At 36.7% G+C, this 9,047-nt stretch overlaps 1 non-coding gene across 1 annotated transcript; it reads right to left on the bottom strand.

Annotated features, from left to right (window-relative positions):
- Positions 1-8,080: 8,080 nt before the first annotated feature.
- On the bottom strand, positions 8,081-8,186 carry LOC118488528. The gene has a single exon (XR_004885072.1). It is a non-coding gene; the product is annotated as a small nucleolar RNA R71 (small nucleolar RNA).
- Positions 8,187-9,047: the final 861 nt, after the last annotated feature.

Genomic DNA, 9,047 nt, shown 5'->3' with positions numbered 1-9,047 from the left:
ATTATCAAATTCTAGTATTATATGCCTAGTCCAATATCATAATTCTGTATTAAGGTAAAACTTTGACCCCTGCTAGTCGTAATTGTTCTATTGTGTTATCCAAATAAGAATTTGCGGATTTAACTTTGTTTCTGGACCAAGTACCTAAACTTGATGAAACTGATTAATTAGGGTCACAAAGGGCTGTCTTTTTTAACCAAAACCCGAAAACGAAGTCAATCGAACCTGAAGTAGATGAAACCCGAAGAACCCGTAACTGAATAACTGTAAACCCGAACCAGAATATAGTTCTATGGATTGGTTAATGGGTTGAATAGTGGGCAATCGGTTTTAAGTTGAAAAACCCGAAATAGCTTTAAAACAATTAACATATTTTCTAGATACAACCATATCTTATAAAAGGATCTAATAATCCTTTCCTATTCCATGATGTAGCCAACCAGATCTTCTAAAACTTTTACAACACCCTCCTCTTAAAATTTTAAATCACGAAGTCCATCTATATTTCTAATTTCTAAAATTTTTAACTTTTAAATCACAACATACATAATACATTTCATATCTTCGATATCCTCCATTCTCAGCGACATACAAGAGTTGTTTTACAAAATTGTTTTTATAGTGTTCGCTAATAACTAATATTGATATTTTAAAATTTAAAAGGTTGTACTTTTTTGTTAAACTAGTTCATTTCTAACCCGAAACCCGATCTAACCCGACCCATTCTAAACCCGAACACCGAAGAACCCAAACCTAGAATGATTCGGTTATCGGGTTAAATATTTAGCTTTGAAAACTTGAAAACCCCAAAACCCAATTAAAAAACCCGATGTCTAAGCCTAATGAAGTTGATTTTTATGAAATCTTAATATGCTTATGAAATCATACAGGCTTATCATAAGAGATCAAATGAATAATAGATAAGGTTTAATGTTAAATCCATTATAATGATAATAATGTCATATTTAAAAGTAATCACTTAATTGAATGAACGAGTGGAATGAATAAAGTAATGGAATAGACAACGTAATAAAATGGATCATTTTATTCCATTGTTATGTCTAGTTACTCATATATAAAAAGAATGAATCATTACTTTTTTATAGTTTGATAGACATAAAAATGAAGTAACGAACGCAATTTATAAAAAAACGACAAGAAGATAATTGCCTGAAGCAGTAGTAGTAGAAAATAATAATAATAATAATAATATTAATATTAATATTAATATTAAATCATCAACAACAACAACAACAGCAACAACAGTCTAATCTATACTTTCTATAAAAGGAGAAATCCCAATGACATAAGAAAAGCTGATGTGGCAGGCAGAGAGGCTGTCCAACAACGCTTTTCTTATGTCATTATTGCATCAGAAAGTCTAATATATAAAATCATTTAAAATTCACTCAAATCCCTGCCAATAACATCTACACTTCATTTACATTTAAAACATCTGTTCTTCACTTTACAGTCAAACCTCTGCTCATCTTAGCCAAAGTAAACCTCTGTCCAGATTCAAAATTCTGGCTCCAGATTCAAAATTCAAAATTCAAAATTCAAAATTAAAACCATATATTCGAATCTTATAAATAAGATATATGAATCTGGCTCCACATTCAAATTTCAACTCTATCTCTCTCACTCATATCTGCGATCGTATTTCTCTCTCTCTCAAATGCATAGGTCTCGTGATTCAGCCGGCTAATCTCCGATTACACTTCTTTGTTCGAACATGTGTTGATTTTGTTTACACATCATCGTTCCAATATCATGTGTTTGAACTTCTGTTTACATATTATCGTTCTAGTATCATTGTTCCAACATCGTCGTTTCAATGAAGCTTCCCTTCACACATCAACCTTTCAACATCGATGTTGCTGTATCATTGTTGCAACATCGTGAAAAGTTGCATGTGCTACCTTCTTTGATGGGAGAGTTGCATTGTTACATTTTCGTTAAATCAAAAGTCAGCTTTTCTTATGTCAGCCAGATTTTCTTCTTTTATACAAAGTGTAGATTGGTGCAATATCGTGAAAAGTTATATGTGCTACCTTCGTTGAGAGGAGACCTTTGCATTTTAGGTTTGTTTCTTATTTTGATTACCTGTAGTTTAATTTGATTATGAAGAAACAAGTGTTGATGATGTTGAAAGTTTTTATTGACACTGAGATTTTAGAATATGTTAAGATGCATATTGAGATTATTAAATTAAATAAACATACATAGAAAAATAAAAATTTACTGAAATATTCATAAACTATTACACGCTAGAGTTACCACTTGCTAGGATTTCGTAGACTCTGGCCTTTCTCCATGTGATTTCATGCTCTCTTTTGTTTTTCAGATCAGTTAGCATGTTGCAGATTTTCTGATTCTGTTTTATTAGTTGTGTCAGAAACTTTTCTGTATTCTTCTGGAAATCTGATGGAGGAGAGTGGAGGACTTCGTCGAGCAATGCTATGCTGTTCCAGGTTTTGTTGAAATTAGTGTCATTGATTATGTCGACTTTCCTGTTTAGTTCTTCGTCTGTTCTTTTTTTTTTGAGTGACCACATCGAGAATTGTGCTTTAACATCGCTGGTGTCTGACCAGTGGTAGAAGCTGAAGTTTACCATGTAGATTTTTGTTGGATTTTCTGATTTGGAACAATTTTTGACAGACAGTGATTTATAGGACAATTTATTGATGTTTTGAATCAAAAGTAATCATCGGTCTTTTATAGAGTTTAAAAACGCGTCTACATGGTAAATGAAGAGGTTAATTGTAATTATGATAATCTGCTTTTTTTGAAGTTCTAAAATTTGTCCCTTGGGTTTCTTGATATTTAATTTTATAGTTTTCCCATAAAAGTTGGGGTTTGAAAAGGTTTTTGCATTAAAAGACTGTTGTTTTGAAATATACATTAATATGTTTATATTAAATATACACGTTTTGATTGATTAGATAATTAAATGTACAATGAGTTTAAGTGTGATTTCTTTCACTGTTAGATATTTAAGTATATAAACTCATTGCCACTTCACCTGTTTTTCATCACGTTTTCCTACGAAGATATCATACTTTCAGGGAAGTCGAGTAATATAGTTTATTGAAATGGCGTCATACACTTTTGCAAAATCAGATGATTTAAAGCAGCGTTTTATCAGGCAGATTGAGGAACAGGTGTATGAGGATAGGGCTACTCTTCGAGAGCTGAAGAGATGTTTTGATGGACTGCAAGTTGGCCCGTTCACGAGAGAGCAGGTTTCCAGAAATATGATGCAGATGCCTTCAACTTCCGTTCGTGAGCTTTGTGTTGTCAGTAATACAGAGTGCGGTCATAGAGACGTGGAGTTCATGGCGATGCTGAATGACATACATCGAGAGGTTCAGCAATCGATGGAGTTGAAGCTAAAATTTCTTAATTCTTGCTGTTATTGTTAGATTTGAAAGTTTAGTTGTTCAGTATGTAATGTAATTATTGGACTTTTAATGTCATGAATAAATGAATAAATTTTAATCTTATGAATCCATGTTGTTGCGTTTTACTTTTACTTATTTAGTGTTTGAGTTTGATTTAGATTATGTTGATGTTGAATTGTGTGGGAACAGATGTTTGGTAAGTCAACAGAGGTTTAATAGGATCAAGGGTTGGTTTAATGTTGAACATATGAGTGCAAAGATAAAACAAGGTATTAAATTTGATCATTGATAGCAGTTTTTTTTGAAGAATTTGCTCCTGCAAATTACAGAGAGTCAATATTTGGAGTTGTAAAAGGTTTGTTGTAGTTAAAGTCTGGTAAAAGAGAACATCTGCTGATGATGAAAGATTGAAGAAGGAAAGGTCTGTATAGGAGACCAGATGTTAAAGAACAACAGATGATATTCAAAATATGTTAAGCCAACAAAAGGTTTCTATAGTAACAGTGGTTAGACTAATAGCAGATGTTAGGAGTTTGTTAGTCCATAAGATTAGATGTTGCACAGTATGTGAAATTGTAATTGTAGACCTTTGTATAAGCATGCTGCTGTTGTCATATATTCGAACATTCTTATGAAACAACTGTGTATGCTAATGACTATTGATTTACCACTGCTGAATAAATGAATAAATTTTAATACTATTAATCTTTGTTGTCGCATCTTCATTTTAATTATTTCAGTCATTCCTAAGTATGATTATATAATTTTGAATAACATCTAAGGATTGCAGACTGATATCGATGTTGATGTGTAACTGTCTCTGGGTTTGATTTAGATTATGTTGATGTTGAATTATGTCTGAACAGATGTTTGTTAGTGAACAAAGGTTTAGAAGGAGGATTAAAGGTTGGTTTAAGGCTGAACAGATGATTGTAAAGACAAAATAAACTAGAATATTTGTTCATCAATAACAGTTTTTTGGAAGAATTTGCGGTAAGACCTAATTACAAAGAGTCAATATTTGCTATTGTAAAAGGTCTGTTGTAGCTAAAGTCTGACAAAAGAGAGCATCTGCTGATGAATAAATGTTAGAAGATGCAAAGGTCTGCTATGGGCCAACAGATGTTAACGAGCAACAGATGATATTCAATCTTAAAATGCTCAACAGAGGTTTTGATACTAACAGCGGTTGGGCTAATAGCAGATGTTAGACTAACGAGTGTTGAGTTACAACTGTTGGAAACAACTGTTTTTGAAACTTATGCCTGCCTAAAAATACATCCACTGCTGAAAGGTACCGTCTGATGTCATAACTTCTGTTTATCCTAATGACTGTTGATTTACTACACTGCTGACTGTCATCCATTATCACAAGAGAGGTTCTGACGCGGACAGATGTTAGCTAAAAATAAAACCACTGTTGAAAGTTATCATCTGTTCTCATAACTTCTGTTTATCTAACGACTGTTTGACTCACACTGTTCCCAACTTCTGTAGTCGACCAACAGAGGTTTCCGAACAACTATCATCGGTTGTCACAAGAAAGGTTCTGACGTGGACAGATCTCAGCCATCAGATATTTGTAACTACTGCCACGCCAGCCTTCACTTTTTCTCTATATATAAAAGCTGTTTCATCCCGAAATCGAGCTTCTACCACTGCCGTCTCGAATTCAAAATTCTCAAAAGCAGTTTCCAACATATTAAAAATCCTCCAACTTAAACCCTGTTTCATCCCCAAATCACCTTCTTCTCCGATCATGTCTCTGAACATCAAAAACCCTCACAACTACCTCCCCATCTTCGAGAAAACCAACAAAAATACCAGCTTTCACTCAATAATTGACCTTTTAACGTCATCAAAATACAAATCAATCCTTACTGTTGATGCTCCGGTTCATACGGAAACACTCCGACAATTTTGGTTTAATGCTGAAATAGAGTCTGAAGATAATAATCCAGTTGTCATCACATCTAAGGTCGGGAAAAGTGTGGTACGAATTTCTCCATTTACAATTTCCACTACATTTGCATTGGACGACTTGGGAGGTAAGACCAACTTTGAAAAACCTAAACTTCATACAGAGTTCATTGAAAGAGGGTATGATGCACGATTAAAGGAAGTTACTATATTGACGGGTAGTCCATTGGACAACCCTTTATGTTGTTAAAAGACAAGTTTATCCCTCATTTAAGTGTGTAATTATTTCGAATTAGATAACTACTGTTGCTTATGTCTCAGGTGCGGTTTGGCGGCTTAAAGTGAAGAAAAATGCAGCTTTGGAAGGTTTGAAGTTGAACGGGTCGAGTGTGGAGCAAAAGATGAAACAAAGAAGAACATTCAGCTTTCCACCGTAAATTACGGTCCTACCGTAATTTACGGTGGACCTGAATTCCACCTGGATGCTGCCGTAAACCAGAAGACTTGCACCGTAACACTTTTATGTGCACCGTAACTTACGGTAGAGCCGTAAGTTACGGTGGAGGCGACGCGAAAATGTGTAACTGCTCATTAAAAACAGTTTTATGGTGTCTTTTCACTTATCATCATCATTGGGCGGTTATTGGAGACACTGGGGGCGATTTTGAGTGATTTGGCTTGGCTTGGAACAATTTCTAACATTCGGTTTGTGATTTTGATTTGTATGAACATTGAACTACTTGTTACGATGATTCACCAAGCTATGCGTGGCTAAAACTCTTGGTGATCATCTTAGGTGAAGGTTTATCTTGAACTTTTGTGTGTTATTTCTGAATTTCTAGAATGATAACTTGCGTTGCTTGAATATCATGGTATATGCATAATTGTTTGTAGCTTGTTAATCGATAGTGCGATTTCTAGTCTCGATCGTACGTTCTTGGTGCCGTTGGCAATCGAGATATCACGGGAAGGGTTAGGGTTGGTTATTGGTTAATTGATCATCGGGAAACAACCTCGCATTAGAATCCGAGTACTTTGTTCCCTTTTATCACTTCGATTATGTATGTACGAGTTATGTCTATGTAACTCTTTCTAGTTGAAATTTCACACAATTGTTAAAGGAAACTGAATCCTAAGATGGTCATTGCTCTCCTAATATGTTAAACAACCAATCTTTATTTGCAGTTGGTTATTAATTTAGTTTTCTAAAACAATAATCCAACTCATTGATCTTTATTTTCTGCAAATTAGGTTAATTGTAGTTTAGTCGCAAAGCTATAAAATCAACACACTTTCCACATACTCCCTGAGTTCGATACCCTTTTACCACTATCTATAGTTGTTTTTAGGATTAAATTTGATTGTGACCACGACATCACGTCAAATTTTGGCGTCGTTGCCGGGGAGTAGTGCGCAACGTGTGTCAGTTTGTTAGTTTTGCTTCGTTATTTTCGGGTTTACACTGGTGTGTTTAGTGTGCAGGTTCTACAGGTGCATGCATTCTAGAGGCTCTCACAAAGCGTCACCATTGTCATTTGATCCGGAAATCGAAAGAACGCTAAGGCAAAACAGGGTTTTATTACGAGAAAACCGAATCATCGGTTCACCAACTTCACCCATTACACCAAGAAACATCATGGCTGATTCACAAATTCCACCCACAACGGGTCAAACGACCTCATCATTTATACCTACTTCCACACAACCATCACCAAACACAACCATACCAAATTCCACTACAATTCCTACTCCACCTCATGACACTACACCAACCAACACCACACAACCCATTACTACCCAAGAAGAACCAACCATTACCTTTAACCCTTCCACTACTATACCACCATTATCCCATTTCTTTCCGGGTGCGGGTCCGTCATATTCAAGCCATACCATAGCACCAATTTCGACCATTGTCCATGCTACTTCAACATTCAGACCATCAAACCAAACGGGTTTTCAATATTCAACCCTTCCATTTGGGCAATCGTCGGGAATTCAAGGAGATGGGTATGATGAAGGATTTGAGGAGTTTGAGGGGTATGATGAAGATGGGTATGCTTACAGGGGTTATGGCGATCAAGGAGAATTTGGATATGTGCAAAGTCAATCTCAAGGGATGGCAAGTGTCGGTGGAATGCCACAACAATAACTCATACCACAACACATTCGGCCAAGACCACAAGGGCCACCAATGCAACATCCTATCCCATTGCAACAAGTCCGGCCGCAAAATGTACAACCACAATTTCAAAGACCACCTCAACGCCCACTGATGCGACAACAACAGTTTCAACAACCAATTGCACCACAAGGGCAAGTACCAAGGCCAATGGGTCCTATTCCTCCAAGAGGTAGGTTCGGTGTACCAAGGAGGTACCTTAGAGAAAATGTGAGGGGCATCGAAGCACATTTTAGGCCGGTAATCACTCAAAACCCTTCACCGGTAGTCATTCCTCACAATGATCAAGGGAGGACATTTGAAGTGAGGACCAACTCTTTGCAAAGTCTACCAAAATATAAGGGGTTAGAAACGGAGGAGCCTTACTTTCATTTGGAGGCTTATGACTCGATTTGTAACACTCTTGGGAGTCAAGGGTTCTCGGCTGACGATATTAAATTGGTATTGTTCCAATTTTCTTTGGAAGATAAGGCGAAGAAATGGTTCTACACATTACCTTCGGCATCCATATATACATGGGGGGAGATGCAACAAACTTTCTTGGATGAGTTTTACACCGCCCAAAAGACCAACGATGCAAGAAAGGGGTTGAGAAGCTTCCAACAACAACATGGTGAAATGTTCCATGAAGCATTTGAACGATTCAATATGATGATAAAGAATTGCCCTCACCATGGAATTGAATTATGGGAGTTGATGAATGCCTTCCACGAGGGGTTGAGTGCCGAAGATGCTCGTGATCTAATGTCCATCACCGGTGGGACTTTTGGTACAAATTATGAGAACGATGATTGGGAGTTTTTGAAAAGCATGGCAACTACATCAAAGAGGAAAGCTCAAGCATCAAGGAGAGCACGACCGGCCATTGCCCGACCTCAAGTGCACGCCATAGATGATGGTAATGTTCAAACTACTAACCAAATTTATGATGTTTGTGCTTTATATAATGAAATAGGTCATGTGGCTGAAAATTGCCAAGGGATGGTGGAAGGGCAATACGAAGAAGTCCATGCGGTTCAAGGTCAAGGAGGGGGTGGTAGAAACTACAACAACATGAACTCTAATACCTACCACCCCGGTTTGAGGAACCACCCAAACTTTCGGTATGGGAACCCTTCAAATCAAGCTAACCCGAACTTTCAAGGTAGCCAAGGTAACTTTGGTTCACGCCAACCTTACAATAACCAAGGTGGATACCGAGGCAGGAAACGAGATGATGGAGATGCTAAAGAGCATGCAAATGGAGATGCAAAAACAGAACCAACTCGATGAAGTTCAAATGCAAAAGGATGGTTCGTGATAAAAGCATCCAATCACTAACAACCCAAATGGGTCAATTAGCAACCGATGTGGCTGAATTGAAGAAAAACAAGGGTCAACTTCCTAGCGACACTAAGGTAAACCATTCGCATGGTACGTCACGAGGTAATGTTAATGTTCATCATGTTAGTGTTTTAAGAAGTGGAAAAGAGTTTAAAGCCAATTTGTCACCCGAATTGGTTGAGGGGGTAGTTGAGGACATCACGGGTAATGATTGTGAT

This window comes from Helianthus annuus, chromosome 16 (genome assembly GCF_002127325.2).
Source record: "Helianthus annuus cultivar XRQ/B chromosome 16, HanXRQr2.0-SUNRISE, whole genome shotgun sequence".
NCBI lineage: Eukaryota > Viridiplantae > Streptophyta > Magnoliopsida > Asterales > Asteraceae > Helianthus > Helianthus annuus.
Note: the sequence above shows the minus strand (reverse complement) of the source record. Positions and strands in the feature narration are given on the sequence as shown.